Source organism: Toxotes jaculatrix, chromosome 2 (genome assembly GCF_017976425.1).
Source record: "Toxotes jaculatrix isolate fToxJac2 chromosome 2, fToxJac2.pri, whole genome shotgun sequence".
Classification (NCBI taxonomy): Eukaryota; Metazoa; Chordata; class Actinopteri; family Toxotidae; genus Toxotes; species Toxotes jaculatrix.
Window position 1 is genome coordinate 19,293,447 of NC_054395.1, and position 19,205 is coordinate 19,312,651.

Genomic DNA, 19,205 nt, shown 5'->3' on the forward strand with positions numbered 1-19,205 from the left:
AGCCTATGGTGTAATGGTGACTCAACACAGCCACTGATGGTTAAAATATCAGCATCTCCATTGCAAGGAAGCAAATGTGAAAAGAAGCACGAGCAAGATTTGGTCCAGTTCCAATTCATTGATCTGAAGTCTAAAGTTCCCACGAACTAAAAACTCAGATTACATTAGACGGGTAAAAACATGGATGGCACACATTCCAATCCAATCATTCTGAAACCATAGCCTTTTAAAACTCTTAAAAAATATGGTCTACATCAAGCCGTCCCAGGAAGAGAGAACATCTCCTCTGCAACAATTGCTTCAAGAGCTTGCTCTTTCTTCCCTACATTTCTCCTTTTTTTCCCTCTCTTTCTTTTTTTCTGCCTGACTTTTACAACTTCCTCCTGGTTGGGGCTGCAGCTCTAACCCAAACAAAACTCCATTTTTTAGTTATTGGCCCTCATGGCATGTAATGGAGAATCAAGCTAATTATCCCTACAGCTGTTTTCACTTGCTTTTTATGTAAGCAATACCTGGCTGATCCAGAGAGCAACAGTGAGGCCCTTCTTAGCGCTCCAGGCCTCCAGGCCGGCTGGAATTAGAGAGCAAAATGCCAGGTCCCCCCCCCCCCCCCCCCCCCCAGCTACTGCCCGTGTGTACCCCCGCACCCATCTCCCAGCACACAACCCGACCCAACCAAAACCCACCATGACACAACCCCCGCACACCCAAAGCTTCCATTTCCACTCCCTCATACACCTCAGAAACTCCACCTTTGATGTTTGACAAAGCTGCTCTTCAACAGCTAAGATGGATCTGTATGACAAGTGCTCGTTTTGTTCCACTGATGGTCCCTGGCAATTAATGAAGGAGGTGAGCTAGGGTGTGGCTGGGATTAAATTGGAACCATCTCCTGCTGTCATAGGACTAGAGAGAGAGAGAGAGTGAGTGTGAAAGAGAAGAGGGAGGGAAAGAAAGAAAGACAGAGGGGTAAAGGCAGAGAGCTGGGGGGGGGGGGGGGGGGGGGGGGGGTAAAGAGTGAAAGAAAACAATCCCTCACAGGCTAATTACATAATTTCCTTCATCTGAGCAAACACATGCTGGGTGAAAGCAAGTGTGAGCAAGCCTCACAGATGCCAGGCCAAGAGGTGCTACTAACACAGTCTACAACTGCTCTCCAGCAATGGACAGCCTATGGCACCAAGGCATTGAGCCAGGTCTCAGAGGCAACATTATCTGCACAGCTTGTAGCTTTTGAGGGTTTCATATCAAAAACCTAACTAGTGATCTTCCCTTTCCCAGCAATCTCAGGGTAAAGTGACTCAGCGCAGATAAACAATTGCCGGTGTAATATTTCCCTCCCAACAGCTCATTCCTCACTGCAGCCAGAAATCTGTTCAGCACAAACACCACTAGGTGGAGTTGACTGTTGATGAAAAAAAATATATCTCATGTATCAAACTCATTAAACTCCCATGGAGAGGCAGCGTGTATCTGTGAGTCAGAAGAGGTGCATGCTTCACATGTGCCATTTCCAGAGCTTTCCTCTTGTTCAAACACTGCTTTGCTAGCGTGCATCGACTCCTTGTGCCTCCTCAAATTGACATCTGGTTTAAAATTGACAGAGACAGAGAGGGAAAGAAACAGAGGGAGACACTGGTAGCAATTTTAAAACTTCTATTATTTCAGCTAAATTATGGTAAAGTCTCTGCCAGCTACAAAAAGTTAAAGCGCAAACCCTGAAACTTTCTCCCTCTCCCTTTCTCTTTTTTTTTGTCTCTAATCCTGTGAGGAATGATGGAGGGCTCTCAGTGGAATGGTGGTGAGTTCCCCGGGTCCAGCCAAGGTGTGCCAATGAACAAATGATACGGGTGGAATCTGCAGTACCTACTCCTAATGTGAAGATTGTTTTGACTTACTTTGCACAGACCCACACAACCCTCTTTGCACACACACACACATATGTGCATATGTATGCTTGAATAAAAAGCAGCACAGCGTCTTGAAATCCACGCATAAAAATACAAATACATCGGAGATGAAGATTGAAAAAATGTTATTGACAGGACGTGCTAAAATATTCATTTATCTCTTAAAAGCCCCAAGGGGAAAAAAAAAATTCATAAAAGTGCATAATGTTCATGCAGGTCCAAAATACAGGTTTGCGCAACAACAATAAAAGGTGCATGGAATTCTATCTATCTGCTCCCAAATTCCTCTCTCCTCCTCCTCCTCCTCCCCCCTTTATCTGTCTCTCTTAGCGCTCAGAAGTTCTTCTCTAACTAATCGCACTCATTTATTCCTTCAAGCTTTTTTGGGGGGGACTTCTCATAGGATTCCTTCTCTGTTCCTCTCGCTCTGAGCACAGTGTGAGTGGCAGTGTTTACGTTACTGAGAGAGAGGTCGAGAGCTCTACTGTGGGCCAGCTGCATGTGTGTCAAAGTCTGCCTGTGAGTGCCTGAATAGCTGTGTATACAACCCACCAGCCACCTATTTTTCACAATAAGAATAGTGTGGGGACCCTGGTGAGCTTGTCTCCCATAACAACACCTTGACCTGGAGCTAAACTTCGAAGTGGAGCAGCAGTGGCCCATCAGAGCCCAGGCCGCAGAGCCTTGAACCCGCCTGCATCCTGACACCAGCGCAGGCCCAACCAGACAGGGGAGACAAGTGAAACCCGAGCCCACATTAAAGCACCTCCATCAGGTAGGAGATCAGGGGAGGCCTCCATGCTCTCAGTGTCTGCGGGGGTCCGGGCCTCTGAGACCCTATCTCACCTCCATCTGGAAAGAGAATCTGAGGGTAGTCTGATGGTCCGATAAGAGGCCATGTCGACTGACATGGTAACAGCCTCTCGCCCCCATTCGGAAAAACCGGAGTGGATGCAAGCCTGGCTGCGGTGCACTCTCATGCGGGTATTGGAGGGAGGGTGGAAACCTTTGGCTGGGGTTGTGGGTGCATGGTGGCATTCACTTTGCTTTGAAGGTTTGACCCAGTACCCTGAAATGCATGCACAGGCACTACGTTTACAGAAACAAGTTTACAGTAAAAAAAAAAAAAAAAAAAAACTTTCCCTCGTGCTTTCTTCGCTCTTAGAGAAGTGAAACATCGAGGTATACACACACAAATGTGGGTAAAAGACATGTCTGACATGATGTCATAATTCATACTTGTGTTTTATAAGGGGAGGAAAGTTTCCGTGAAGGAGATACAGTGTGGGTTGGAGTCAAGACCTTGTTCCTGAAAGATGGAAAAGAAGGACAGAGAGCCAGACAACTGGTGAAAGTCCTACTTTGCACAGGCATTAATGTTACTGAAACGCATTTTTATTCACCGCAAGTGTTTCATCTATTCTAACTCTCTTTCTTCCTTTTCACATTTGTGTTTGTGAGTTTATATTACAAAAAAATACTGCTGTGCTCATTCATGCAGTCACCCCTCTGTTGTCTGTTGTAAGGGTGCTATTAATGTTCCACCCTCCTCCTGATGTCTTCTCAAGATGACTCAACTCCACTGACCCACCAGTCCTCACTCCTGACCCAACTAGTCTCTTCCTCTCTCTCACTGCCCACAGACTCACCGTTTCGCCATCTGTTCTTTATTGCCCGTGGTCCATTTCCCTCTCTTAACTGATTTGCCCTTCTACCACACCAGGCTTGAAGACACAGAAGCATCTTTTTTTTTTCCTGTTCTGTGTTTCTATAACTGAAAACTGATTCCTAAAAGGCTAAGACTGAACACACAAATTTGACAGAATACAGATGATAAAAACTGAACTTCACATTTTGTAAATTCCTGTCTGACTGGTGTAACACACATGAATAAGAAAAGGCTGATTACTGAGCTTCATCTTGGCCACAGCAATAGACATTTTTGGACAAGAGCCTAATATTTATGTAGAGCAGGGAGTGAAATCTCTGTGTGTATGTGTGTGTGTACTTGCTATAAATGGGCACAGAGACAATGAAGCAGCAGCTTTGGATTTAAAAAGATTTGGTTTGGTCTGGTTTGGTCATCTCTATTTAGGATCACTTGAACAAGTTAAGAAAATAAATGTGATCCTTCAGATCTCAATCTGCTCTCAAGGAAAAACAGGCTCACCTTTACGTAGGTGTGTGTTACTGCGTGTATCTGTGCATGCATGTGGATCGGTGTGTTTGCCTATGAATCTGTATATGTGTGTGTGTGTGTGTGTGTGCAGGACACTTGTGTCAACAAAATCTGATAATAATGTCTATTCAGTAGCTACAAGTATTTGAGGTGGACAAGTTCAGACAGGGATTTACACAGTCAGCTAAGATTTGTGTTTGGTCATCAAACATTAGAGCCCCTGCCCATCCAATGTTAACAACGTGTTCATTTATTCATCCATCCCACTTGGACGTGGGCTAACTTATTTTGTTTTGTGCTTCATTCTCTCTTTATTAAGTGTGTGCCTCCTTCTTGCACATCATGGATAGGTACTGTCTATTTTTTGAAGTTCAAAATGTGTCTACAAAACAGGATTTAAGACAGAGTGACAAAGTCGAGATTGATGTCAAGTGGAGTGAGTGTGTTTGTGCTAGCACAGCTGCAATGTGGTGCTTAATACTAGTTAAGTCCGGTCTCAGGAAGAACCAATCATGTTATTGGCGGAGTCTGTTGGTGCTCCTGGGGTCAGTATAGCCCGAGGACATGAGACACATAGAATATACGCTGGGGATAAAGAGAGAGGCTTTCACATTGCCTGGTGGTCTGCTAGTGATCTCTACCTCAGTATGACCTCTATGTCAATGCGTGTGAGAGCTCAGGGTGAATGTTAAAAAAAAAGATGCCAAAAACGTACTTTTAAAGCTGAATTCTGAGCAGTGCTCTCTCACTTTTGATTCTTTCAACAAATACAAACGTCAGACGAAATGGAGAACTGTATTTTTGTGTGTCTGTGTTTGTGTGTGCAGTAAGTACACCTACAGCAGTGATAGGAGTGGGAAAGAGAAGAGGTGAGGGCGAATGTTTTTTGTGAGGAAATACCCACTTTTTCAGCCTTAGGGTAGAGAGATGAGGTGTGTGGTGGGGCCTTGTGGGTGAGACAAAGTGAGGGAGAGGGGTAAAAAGATACAGGATAGGATACAGGATACAGGCAAACTTGACAGGAGAGGGAGGCCAGAAAACACACACATTTAAGTGAAAAACAGTTAAGATATTTGAGTCACTTGTGATTCCTGAGATTTCTCTGAACTATAAAAAGGCCTCCAGAGCGCTGTAACCCCCCCTAAACATGTAAATTCTTCTCTCTGACTAAAACCACCGACACTCCTTGTGCAGCCATCTTGAACCTTTAACAACCTTTTCGAGTGCTCTGTGTGACACTTTGGAAGGCCCTGCCAGTGAAACTTAAAGGGAGATACTGCGGATCATAAATAAGCATCGTAGAAAGTGACAGAGGTCTGGCTCTCTGCTCAGATAGAGAGTAAATAATCCTCATTAGTTTTGACAAAACGACTCATAGTTTTGTGATATTTACTGGCGAAACATACTGTACCCATTAAACAAGCACTGATAGAGTCATCCACACTGACAGCGCAAAGGCTAGCACTTAACATTTAGTCTTGCTGTGGGATTAATGGAACAGGTTATGATGCAGTGGCTGGGTAAATACTCTTTGTTATGATAGCCAAAGATAGAGGGGAGTTGGGACTGTAATGTATGTAAACCTGTCCTCACCGTGTATATGAAAGTCTGTGATGTGGAATACTGATGTGCTGGCTAAGTTAGAGATCCTTTTTCAACTCTGGTTCATTTAACTCAGATAACTAAAACTCAGAACATTCTGTTCCAAACATCTTATTGATATGAGGACTGAAAAAAAAGAGATAGCTGATAGTGTGCGCTAAAATGACCTGTGAAAATGTGATTTAGTGACATGTGCACAGACTTCCAGTAACTCATAAAACCTGCAGTATGAAATATTGGAGCGTGTGTGTTTGTGTAGGTTTGTGTGTGAACTTGGTCCATTTTGTCTGGGTTGTGCTGGGAATAGTATCGGCTTAGGGCTGAAAGAATTCAGGCCTCCCAAGCAAGGTCATGTGCTGATGTTTAGTAGGAGCTTTCTCAGGTCACAGACTGTGACTTTCAACCATCACTCACATTACCCCACATCTTTGAGTAGTTCTGTTTAACTGGCATACCCCACAGCTCTACTCCAGTTTGCTGTAATGGCAGGTGACAGCCATCTCAGTGCACTTACCTAGTTGAAGGAGAAGTCAACCCAAATAGTTGCTAGATGTGAAATGGACATTGCATAGTAGATAGGTTGTGTAGCTTTGCAAATATGTGTGACATATATTTAGACTCAACTTAAAAATGTGTAATTTGGAATTCCTAGAAAGCACCTCCATGCCTTATAATAATATTTCTGTATTTAAAAATGATAAAGAAAAAAAAAACATCAACAGAAATGTGAGCTCCTGGTTTTGGATTGATTCTTCCTTTTCATTTCCCTCAACACGTAAACACTTAAAGATGTAACTTGTGATAAATATTGTACAAAACTAAAATGGCTGGGCTATGTACTCAAACCTTAAAGGATAGGTTCACATTTTGTCAGGTATATCTAAAAACAGCACTCACATGCCCATATGAACATTGAAACAACTTTTGCGTGCTATAACCACGCTGTTTCATAGCTGTTTTGAGAGATCTATGCCAGTAGAAGTCCTCATTTTGTGCTAACATGCTCTCCAAAATTCTGATCTAATCAGAATTAGCTAGTCTGAGGTTTCTTTACCCTAAGTTATAAAAATGAAGAGGGTAAATTAAATGTTTTAGTTTTTTTTTTTTTTTTTTGGTACAAAATTCCCTCTCTGGTTTCCTTGCTGAGCTTCACGGGGGGAGGAGGGGATAGAAGTCAAGACCTTGGGGGATAGTAACAAAAAGAGAGAATCTCATACTAAAAAGACTGTAACACTAGAGGATAATCACTTGATTTGTCTAAGTCAGACTGCTGAAGCTTTATCTTTAGTGAGATGCAGTGGCTACACATGATGTTTTCTATGGTTACACAAGCCAGCTGAGTGGTAAAAGTGTCCAGCAGTGGTTAACCAAACAGGGACTGCTCCCTGAGGTGCCCTGGCCCTGCCACACTCTCTACAGTAAAGCTCCACACCACAGCTCTGATTTCTACTCTTTTGAACTGAGACTAATTCTGCAATAGTAAAAGATTTTCTTATTTAACTCAATTAAAAGCCCCACCATCGCTTCTCATTGTCCCTTTGGCTCTGTTCCCACTGTTGTTGTCCTTCTTGGTCTGCAGAATACAACACTTAAAATAGTACAGCTCACCACAATAAATTAGCATCAGCCCCTGTAACTGCCAGTACACGTGTGTAGTGTTTGCTTTACATGGATAGTGTTTCACAGGGATAATTACATTGTCTCTCTCCCCACCTGGACTCTGACACATGTTCAGCAGCTCAGACAGCCACGCCCAACCACCTGTAAGAAATAACACACCAGCGTGAGACGGCCAGAGCATAGAGCAGAGCATAGAGAAAGACGGAAAGGGAGCGAGAGACGGAGTGTTTCCCTTGTCTCTCCTGTTAAAGTTATAGAGAGACAAACTGAGGTGCTATGTGTTATTTCTCACATCCACAACCCTCTTCAATTACAGTCACATGCTCTCACACATGAATGGAAATAAATGTGCAACATTTACAGAAATATCATACGTATCATTGTATCAGGGCCAATTTGTCCTCTTTGAAATGTGGGAACAGTGATAAAGGAGAATAAGCTCCAGTGCTGTCCTATTCATTTCCACACCTACCTCTACACATCTGGTCTTTAGTAGCAGCATGGGTAACCTTGGCTTTGACTGCAGGATTTAGTGGCGTTTTGACTCCAGCTACGACTGAATGCAATGGCTACTGCAGTAAATATTACACAAAATCCCCTCCAGTTTCAGATTTACAGTATGGACACTTGCAAGCACATTCATAGCATATGTACGTAAGGAAGCAGCAAATGACAAAGACAGAACAAGACAAGGAGAATGAGAGAGAATAAGAGACAGAGACAGAAACAAGGAGTGATGTTTAAAAAAAAGGGGGTGTAATAACAGTGGTTAAGGTCTGCTCTTTCATTGAGTAAATCTGGCCGGGGCTATTTCACACTGTAGGAATCTCCTGTCGACGAGATCAAAGGCTCGCCCAGAGACAGGGCTTGTACAGAGCACAAGGAACAGGTGACAGCTCCGACACACACGGAGGCATTTACACGTGCACACACAAACCCTCTACCACCAACACCACACACAGACACACATATTTGAATGAACACACAGTGAGATCAGAAAAGCAGAGAGTGACAGCTTCTTTTGTGTCCAGATGAGCCTGTGGGGGGAAGTCTTTGTGAGGAACCAGAAGAAAACCATACATCTATCATCCGAGCTCCGAAAACCACTTAAAGAGAGTCAATACAGGCTGCGCACACACTAATACACACACTAAGTATGCAGTGGGTATGACAAAGTAAATTCAGACTTTACAAGTATGAGCGTGACATGTACCATATGAGTAGAACATTGATGAGACTAACACATGTACAGTGGACATCTAGCTATGAATGGTATAGGAAGCATGTGGGACTCGAGTGCAGCCTTATGATGGATAGATGTAATATAGAGTAGGCCATATCCAGAGGGGGTGAACATAAGGCTATGTCATCACTGGCCCATCTTTCTCCATACCTTCCATCACTTTTCACTCCCTCCTATAAACAGCAGGATGGGGGTTACTGTAACTCCCACACACAAGGACACACACACACACACATAGACACATGCACTTTCAGAAAAACACACAGAGATTCAGGCATATGTGCACACAGGCCTACTCATTTAATTGCAGGAGAGTCCAGACATGCACACAAACGTATGCATGCATATACACAATAACATTTTCACAAAGAAAAATTAATCCCGGGTGGTCTCAGACGCAGCAATGTTTCCACTTGAGAAAGCTCTGGTTTTGAAATCACGCAATCCACCACATTCAGGGGGTTCAAACTGCATTCATACACATATACACACATAACTGTAGAGTAATTTTGGTGGAATGAAATAAAAGAGAAATAAATGTGTACAGTAGAGCATGGAGACAGAATATATGACTGCAGGGCTTCTGGTATACACCCAGCATTACACACCCCACCCTCTCTCTCTCTGCTATTCAGTCCCAGGCCGTATCAAGCTAAGATGCTGTATGTTTAACATGGGAAGGTCCCACCTTAAACATGGCCATTATGGCCAATAGCTTTTGCTGTTTTCATAGAATATGAGAAGATTACACAGCACTATGACGGGCCAATTACGTCCTTCACTAAAACACACCTCTGTACCAACAACTCTCTAATGATGATGGCTTAAACGTTTTCACCAATAGCGCTCTTTCAGCTGCCCAGGCAGTCACACACAAACATACTCTGCTGGTATAGTTAAATACACACACACAGGCACACACACACCCACAGATGCTGACTGAGTCAAATTGAATCCTTGTGTAAGTGTATAGATCATCCCTCCATACCACAAAGGGCTGTCTGTTTTTGTGTGTGTGAGTGTGTGTATGTGTATGTCATCCCCACGGGCCAACTTCTGCAATCAGGTCAAGGATTGCTTAGTATTGGAAGTGAGGAAGAAAGAGACGGAGGCTGAGACAGACTAGAAGGGCCAGTCTTCCTCTCACATCTTCTCAACATCCTTTCTCCATCCCCCTCTCCACTCAAACCTGTGTCACCTCTGACCCTGGTCCAATTCACTACTGTCATTATGCAATTAACACCAATTAAGTCATTTGGCTGTAAGAATGTGTGTGTGTGTGTGTGTCTGCATGTATGTACGTGCATGCTTGTGTGTGTGTGTGTGCGTTAAGTATGTGGATGTGTGTACGCGCGCATGATAGGGCAATTACAGCAGCACAAGGGAGCCTTTTGGAAGCAGAGAGCACTGCAATCAACCAATCAGCCTTCAGATGGTTTTGACATGAAAAGAGAGCGTGGCCTCTGCTAACCCTGGGGGTCAGCCCCAATTTACTCTGTTTACCCACTCAGGAATGACTCTCTGTGTGTGTGAAGAAGGAGACACAGACAGGGAGGGAGAGGGAATGATGAAGAGGTATGGAAATGTCTATGTTAGAGAGTGGGACCGAAATAGAAAAGGGGAGAAGGGAAGGAAGGGAGGGAGTAGGCAGAGGGATGAGAAGCCTTGGGGTTGTTGGGCAGGTGAATAGCAGTGGGTGGGAGGGTGGTTGAGGTGAGGGTGGTGGGGGGGTGGTTGAGTGGAGAGAAGGGAATATGGGGAGAGGCCTTCAGGTTGTGTTTGCAAAGCTAAAAGGCCAGCAGTTGGAGCCCATTTGCTAACAATTTCCCCTTGGAGAGTGGCTCTACACAGACACACACATACACACACACACTACACACACACTTTTCCTGTCCTACGGAGCACAGATGAGGAATGACAACTTTACACTTGGCTGGAGCTGTTAAACAGTGAGATGCTCCATCAAGATAATAGGGCTGTTTCTGCTAAACAGAATGTAAAAAATTACTAATATAACAGCGAGGGATTATTAGATTACGCCAGCCTCTGTCAGTTGTTTGGAACCACTTTGTTAATAAGACGATACTTTTGCATGTTTTGCATGATTTATCCCATTAAATGCAAAGTTTATACAAATACAAATCATGTTCACATTACTGCTGCCCATTTTTGCATACCAATGCACTATGAACATTGTACGAAAATTCTAGAGAACTCTAACCCTTGAATGTCTCAACAAAAAAAAGAAAAGATGTAATAGATCACCTATCTAAAAATTTAAACGAATGGAAACAAATTCTGGCTGTCTGGACAGTAGTACATTTTATCTCATGGTGTTTTTGGCAGAATGGCTGGCAGATATGTACAAATATATGCTGTCCAGATTCTAGAATAAAACATGCAAAACTGCTTATATGGTTCTGTAACTGCTGGATCTCAACTGAAATCAACAGACAAAGAAGGTTTTTGTTTCCTCAGCCTCAAATTTGAAATTAGTCAACCTGTATTGATTTAACAATCGGAAATGTCACTGTTTGTGTTGCTTTCCCCACAGAACTAACCAACTCGTTAATCAATAGCCCTGCGTCGAAGCCTAGTGCCAAGGCTGGGCTGCAGATCATTGAGTAAAATACAACAGGATCAGTCAGCCCCTCATCACACCAAACAACCTCCTGGCTACAGAACAAGGGACGGCAGAAAAACCAGAAACAGACAGAGAAACTTAAAGAGAAGAGAAGAGAAAAGAAAAGAAAAGAGAAGTAAACACAGATGCTCGGTATTTCCAGTGCTCCTGGTCAATAATATCACATATCTGACGAGAGGGACACAGGTTATTCTATATCTATTGTGTGTGTGTGTGTGTGTGTGTGTGTGTGTCAGAGCAAAACTGTCCTGCTCCAGGGGTCTTAGATGTAGTCTGTAATCAGGTCCACATGACTCTGCCACAGGAAGTCCTCAAGCGAAGGACAGGAAGCAGGAACACAAGGACCACATCATTAGTTTCGCTAGTCCCAAACCCCACAGCCGATACAAGTGTATAGTATATGTCCACGAGTGTGTACATGTACAATACATTTGCATTTGTGTGTGTGGAGCCTGCAGGCTGGTATTAATGAGTTATTTGTTTACTAAGTGTAATGAGTCCAGGTTGTGTGTGTTTAGTAGAGTCAGAGCAGAACTCTGGAGCAGGATTGGGCCTATCGCCAGAACACTGGAGCTAAGTTAGTACAGCGCGCGCACACACACACACACACACACACACACACACACACACACACACACACACACACACACACACACACAGATCCCCAGACAGTGCAGACAAATGAGAAACAAATGGTTCCATTGTATGGTATATACCTTGTCTCCCCTTTTCTCTGTCTTATGATGGTGCAGTAAGAGTGCAGTTTTGAAAATGGTCAGTCCAAATATCCTCCACCGCACACACACACACACACACACGCACCTCCTCAAAACATCCACCAACAGCCCTCCTACCACATTCTCACCGCCCCTTCCTTCTCTGTTCTGCAACCCATCAAAACTAAAGAGGCTAATTTCTGTCGATGGCTTACAGGTGGCCAGTGCAAGGTGAACCACATCCACTCTGCTGGCCAACACACAGACACACACACACGCACCAACACTTTGAAAAAATTCATGCCTTTAAAAACCAACCCTTTTATAAACCCAATGCCAAACATCAAAGAGACAAACACACTTAAACACACCTCAAAGGCACCAGAGACACACAGTTACACGTGTGACACACACACACACACACACACACATATTACAACATCCAACCTCAAACATATACACACTCGTAAAACTTAAAGCACGAAGGATTCCCAACAAATGGTTTGAGGGTCAGTCCTAGGCCTGGGACTATCTCATGTTTCCAAACAGAGGAAAAGCCTTCCAGTGCTTTCATAAAAATCTTGTACGTTTTAGAAATTTTTACGTTCTAGCCTTTAAAGACCATTGCTCGGTTGCAAAGAGTTACCAGCTTCAATCTGAAAATGAGACTATGAATCTTTTCTTTCATCCTGGAAAGTTGCCTTTTGGAAATAGAAATTCTTTATCTGACAGCAACAATCTACTGAGTGCGAGGCGACTGTTACAAATGACAGCAATATTATGTGGAATGAGGTTTGCTCCAGCTCTAAGCTTGCTGTAATTCAGTTCCCACAATTTGCCCATTAGCTCTGAAATTTCATCATTCCTCCAACTTAGCACATGTCACCTTCAATATATATCTGTGTACCAGAATATATCATGACACAGAGACAGGCTCTAAAACACAAAGCAAAACACAATCCTTAAAGTGTCTGAGGTTAACAACGTCTTGTGAAAAATTATACATTTGTTCGAGCGGAAAACATTTCAGTTGAAACTGAAATTTCTCGTCAAATTTTGTTTTTGATCGTTCACTCCCTTTCATACAAATTTCACATTCTTGGATATCAATCGGTCTCAGTCATCCTATGAAGGTTGTGCTGCCAAATTACAACACAGGGTCGAGGGACTGAGTTCAAACTCTTTCATTTCTTCCAACCAGCAGAGGTGTATGTGTGTTGTGAGTGCATGAGTGTGTGTATGTGTGTGTGTGTGTACATCTGCACATGTAGATTGGATTGCAGCTCTTTGAAGCCATGCCCTTGCCTTCATTAAACACAGTCCTAGAGCCTGGAACAGCTTTCTGGGAATGTGTCGATAGCTCACACAGACACCCACACACGCACAAACACGCACGCACCGCAGTGCCAGTAAAAATGACCAGAACTCTTTGAAGCCTGTGTCACTGTGCAAAGTGATAAGATGAAAGTTGATCATCTCTTTCAAAGATTCTTGCAAAACATCAAGTGCACACTATGCTGACAAGCCTGCACCTAGGCCAGGAGAGCTTGGCGGGTGCCAAGCTAACCGCTACATGCCACACTTATCAGCTGCTATCTGATTGGACAGCGATTGTAAGCTGCCACTTGGCAGTTATAGATTAAAAATGGACAAGATCTTCTGACAAAAAAGGTCCTTTGAAGTTCTGTGGCACACATGGATTCCAGATCTGACCTTGAGAAACAGGTAAATGGGTGAAACTGAAAGAATGAAATGTAAAATCAATGTGGATATAAATATATTCAGTTTTTTCTCTCCCTCATTGAGTATATACAGTATGTATGAGTGTTTTGCATATCATGGCTATGATAGAAGGCATGGAGCTGGGAAAAGACATAATAAATTGACTATATTGAAATCTATAGAGGTAAGACAACCAAAACACAATACCCACCAATGTATATGTTTTTTTTTCAGTCCTGACAGACATAAACACACACTGAACAACTGAGTAAATGCAGAGGACACACACTGGACCACCTTTCAAATCCTGTGAGAACCTGTACCAAAACAGGAACAATTTGACTTGCTAATTAAAGCTGTGATTTATGTAGAAAGGATAGTAACAGAACATTCTGTCAATGCACTTGCTCACTATTTTTTGTCATTTTATAAATGTGATTATTTCTCCTGCCACATTAAGTAGAAAGCAAATAATATTATGATGAGCAGTAATGTGATAATGAGGTAAACCACTGGCTTTCTGATTTCATCTTCTAATTACCAATGCCATCTTGCTCAGACTGGAACAAAATCCCAACTTGGAGCGATCACTGCCGACAACAAAATCTTATTACAATCAACAGTCATTAACATCTTTAGGAATGCTCTTCAAGCCAGAAGAGTCTGACAACAGAGAGCGCAGTCCTGGCTCAAAAGACAGTTCATAAACTCAGTCTCTTTCTTTGTATACACAGAATATGCTCAGGAACACACAAATTAGAAACAGAAAAAGAGAGAGGACAAAAGAGATTGGGAAAGAGACATAAGTGGAAAAAAAAGGAAAGATACAGTGAAAGTAAAGAGGGGTAATCCCTGTACCCTCCCTGTCGAGGCGTCAGGCAGTGATGGAATGGCCTGTTCACACGCATTTAAACAGGGGCTTATCCCAGCACTTTGATACACCTCTCTATAATTGCCTGTGTACCTGTCTGTGTGTATGTTTAGAGTGCATGAGTGTGTATGTGTCTGTGTAAGTGTACAATGTTGTCCTGTCTGTCATTCTTGCTCATTATGCTTAATCCCAGGGATGACACTCTCAATCCTCTCTGTCAACCTGGGCCTTTGCAGCACCACTCAGGCAAGGAGCTGGGTTTAGCACTTGCTCACTCTCTCCACACACGCACGCACGCACACACGCACGCACACACAACACACACACAACACACACATACACACTTGTCAGGTAACACCAAAGCGGGTCACAAAGAGAAGAAAGCATTTTTGCTTGGCAAGAAAAGCAAACAACTATCCCACATCTGTATACGTGTGTGAGAATGTGAGTGAGAAAGGGGAGAGGGAGTGAGTGCAACAGGGAGAGAAAGAAAGAGGGAAAGACACATGCACACATACACACACACACACAGACACACACACATGGACTTCAGACACAAAGAAAGAGGAAATCAAGCAACACTTCCTGTGTTTGGAAATTCAAAACTGCCACAAAGCGATGATAGAGAATGACTACAGGGAGGCTTACACTGATCACTGAACAGCAACACAGTTTAAAACCCACAAAAATATCTATAGCCATTCATTATTCTGTTGACTCCCCCCTTTTTCTTCCCATCTCTCCCCTTCTCTCCTCTCTCCCTCTCCCTCTCCCTCTCATCTCTCCCCATTTTTCTTTGCACCAAAAGGGAATCCGAGAAATGTCCACAAAACATCTTTCACCAGTTGTTAATACTGTTTCTGCTTTGCCATGATAAAGTCACGGTATGTTGCCTCATTCCATCCACCCTACCCACACACAGACACACATATACACAAACTCACACACATACTGTATACAACAAAGGTGGACCTCATGCAAGCAGGCATACAAACATGCACTCACTTGAAGTTATTTTGTAGCGCGATGATCAGCACACACAAATGGATCTTAAGCCATTTGACAGAAAAAAAACAAAAACTAAAAATGCTGAACTTCTTTCTGCTTCATCCAACACACACAAAATTTAATCAGTTTCTCCACTCGCTCTCTCTTACATCTGATGATAATGTGCATGTGTGGCGGTGGGATGAGGCAGAGGTAGGGCTGACATAACAGCTGAGATCACTGATAAAAACCTCTGGCTGTGTGTGGTACTCGACTCACCGACTGGCAGCAGCAACGCAGATCTGGCAACCCCTTAGCTGATCTGGCAATTATTGGCCCCCGTTGACCCCCCCAGAATTGAGGGGAAATATTCTCTCAGTAGGTGGTGTGCATAGGTCTGTGTGTGTGTGTCTGTTACACTTCCAACCCTCACACGGGATCAATGAAGCCTATCAGTATGTAAATGATACTAATCAGTGTATTTGAACTTTATTGGTGCACAGAGGCTGTGTTTTGCAGACTTTTTAACAGCCAAAGTTCTTCTAATTTCCATTTTGAGGGAACAAACGGAAATCTGAGACTAAAGGGGAGAAAGAAACAAAAAGACGAGACAAAAAACCATTCATTTGTGAATGGCTTGTTTACAGGTTCAAAGGGACGGGCTTCTCTTTATGTGGATGAATGTGTAAAATGCAAGGGAGTTATTCTTTTGAATGCTCACACACACGCACACACACACACACACACACACTCACACACACACAGAAACTTACAGACACACAAACATATATGCACACAGACAAACATACACGCAAACAAATTATGGCTAAGCCCAGTTATTACCTCAGCAAACAGAGTAAGTCTGAATGGAATGCCTGCTGTGAAACACACCAGTTCCAGACACAAAGCTTTGCGTTACAACAGGGAAGCAGACACACACACACACACACACACACACACACACACACACACACACACACACACACACACACACACACACACAGAGTTTCGACACACACACACACTTTAAACCCACTGTGTAAGAGAAATAACTATGTGTATATGTAATTAGAAGGCAAAAACAAAGCAAACACATGTTTGGGTCTTGTTCACTGGCCTGCACTTCACTTCATTTGCAGTGTGGCGCAGAAGGTTTCTGCTAAGCTATTGTTTTCAGTTCTGCTAAACACATGGTGTCTTGCTCGAGTAGCAGGAGGTTGAAGCTAGCCAAGGATGTTCACACACACACACACACACACACACACACACACACACACACACACACACACACACACACACACAGTGTGTGTGGAGTTGGCTGGGGATTATTATTAGCACAGAAAAAATAAATACTGTAAATATTGGTTTTATCGAGCAGTGAGTGTTTAGATTATATTCCCAAAAAGATTTTGGTTTTTCTTTTGTGTTGACCCGAACATATGTATATTCAGAACGGCACACACACAATCACACATGGACACATTATGGTTTTCTATTCCAGAAGACAAACTTTATTGGTTAGGAGCTCTTGCTAAATAGGAGCGAGTGCGTGTCACATTTTTGGTGCATGTTCACAAATTCCTCTTCTGAAATATCTCTAAAGAACATTCAAACAAATAATTTAAATAGCTTTAAGCTTACATTATCAGTCGCAAAACATAAGTGTGATGAAATCGACGTCAAACCCAACATTAAAAATTGCTTCAACACTGCTCTGATTTACCTGTTATTGAAAATGTGTTGAATAATTACTCTGCACAGCCATTATTCACAGAGGGGGAGATAAAAGCAGAGAGAGAAACAGTGGGAGGGTGTAGAAAAGAAAGAATGTGACTGAAAGAGAGGAAGGCTGAGAAATTAAATTGAGACTCAGAAGAGAAAGACAGATTGCGTCCGCTCTGGTATGCCATCTTTACGATCTGTCTGTGAGAGAGCTAGTGAAATTGAACTCAGGTGTAGGGTGATGCAGAAAAAGCCATTTCCCCATTAGGGCTACGGAATCTCACATAAACAAATTACACAAATACTTTCTCTATAAAGGAGAGGGTGAGCTTTCTCTAACTGTGCAGTGAAACCTGAGCGGGACCTTGTTTATGTGTGTGACAGAGTGTTTACATTGTCCTCCGCTTCCATCCCTTCAGGTGGGGAGAACGCCAGGCCGCCGACAGCTCTGCTCCTGTCACACTACCTGTCTGTCTCTGGGATTTCTGTTATGGAGAACATGTGCTGGCTCTGTACGTGTCAGTGGGTGTGTGTATGTGTGTGTGACTGGGAAATGCCTACCAGTGATCTGTCCCCATTACAACCAGTTTAACCACTCAAGAGTGGGGAGTTCAAGGATGCAAGGCAAGTTAGGAAGGCAAGGAAGAGAGAGAAAAACATATGACTAATGGTTGTGACTCTGAGCTGCAAATTACCTGTGATTATAACTCTTCTATGTAACATCACACACTCGTCACAAACATGACAAACTGTTCTTTTTTTCCCCTACCCTTTAATTTATCCAGTAAGTTTACTAATGCCAGCAACACCTCACCTCCCCTGATAAACTGTTCTGGCAGCTGACAGTGACACCAAATACACTCAGCACACATGTCAATCACTTCACCTTGTGGACTGATCTGCCTCGTTCAAAACAGCAAGACTCACCAATATCCAGGCAATTTCAGAGAAAGGGTGAGACTGACCTTTCATCCAGGAGGTACTGATTTTTGCCTTTTTTCATGTTTGCATAACTGCATGGTGAATGAAAACAAGCACCATCTGGATGGCTGGCAGTGAGTGCAGGGACAGGGTAAATAAAATGTTTGATAAAAACAAGGATCATTTTCAACCTGTGGAATGCTAATGTTAGCTGGCTAGCTGATACTTGCAACCCTGCCCACACTATTTCCTGTCCCGCCTGCCGTTCGCCACAGCAAGCGAGTCAATTTCGAGTTGCCAGTACTGGTCTGACCGCGGCATAATACAACCACAGCTTTCGAATATTGGCCACTGAGAAGTAACACTAGAGCGCAAGCAGAACCCATTCACCCAGCCAACTTTTCTCAACAAGACGAGGGATACAGTCCAACAATCTTCAAGTCACAAGACCCTTTGTCTAACCTTGAGGCTTTTCTCTCATAATCAGTTTACAAAAACAATTGCAATATGAAAACATATTCAATTGAAGGCAAATATCAAGTACAATAAGCTTGCAATGGCCGGACCCAACCTCAGTGGTCTGACCTGATTCATAATCCTGACACCAGAATGAGCGCACTGTAAATTGTGATGCTGTTCTGGGATCAGCAGGAGGAGGACCACCCAGCAGTGGAGCTAATCCCATAGCTGCAGGGTTGAAGCCTTGCTGCGTACACACTCTGACAGGCTAGGCCACTCCTGGAGAGCGGAGCTAAAGTACAATAGCACCTATTGATGACTGGTGTTAGGTTTTATCCTGCCATGCTCTACTCTGCTTTTAGTGAGAAAGAGTAATCTTGCAAGCCTCTCTTGCCCAGTTACCTCTCTCTCACACAGTTCATGTTCAACACAGATTTTTATTACAGGTGGGAGATGGTAATGTTTTTAAAGACCAGGTTGGGTGTCACAGGAAGATTAATGTGGTTCCTCTGAGTATTCTGATTTCAAATGTTAATATCCTCCCCATATTTTCAGGCCTTCTCATGGCAATAGTGTGTAGTCTGAACAAAATACTCAGCATAACAAGTA

At 43.2% G+C, this 19,205-nt stretch overlaps 1 protein-coding gene across 3 annotated transcripts in view; it reads right to left on the bottom strand.

The window, feature by feature from the left end:
- LOC121192311 (ERC protein 2-like) overlaps positions 1 to 19,205 on the bottom strand; it is a 145,723-nt gene that overhangs the window by 4,519 nt on the left and 121,999 nt on the right. Inside the window, exon 16 of one of the 3 annotated variants that reach the window (XM_041053954.1) lies at positions 7,419 to 7,452. The exons of the other annotated variants lie outside the window; for them this stretch is intronic. The gene's annotated coding sequence lies outside the window, so the exon portion shown is untranslated. Of the gene's footprint in view, positions 1 to 7,418; positions 7,453 to 19,205 lie in introns of those variants that run through there. 3 annotated transcript variants of the gene reach the window in all.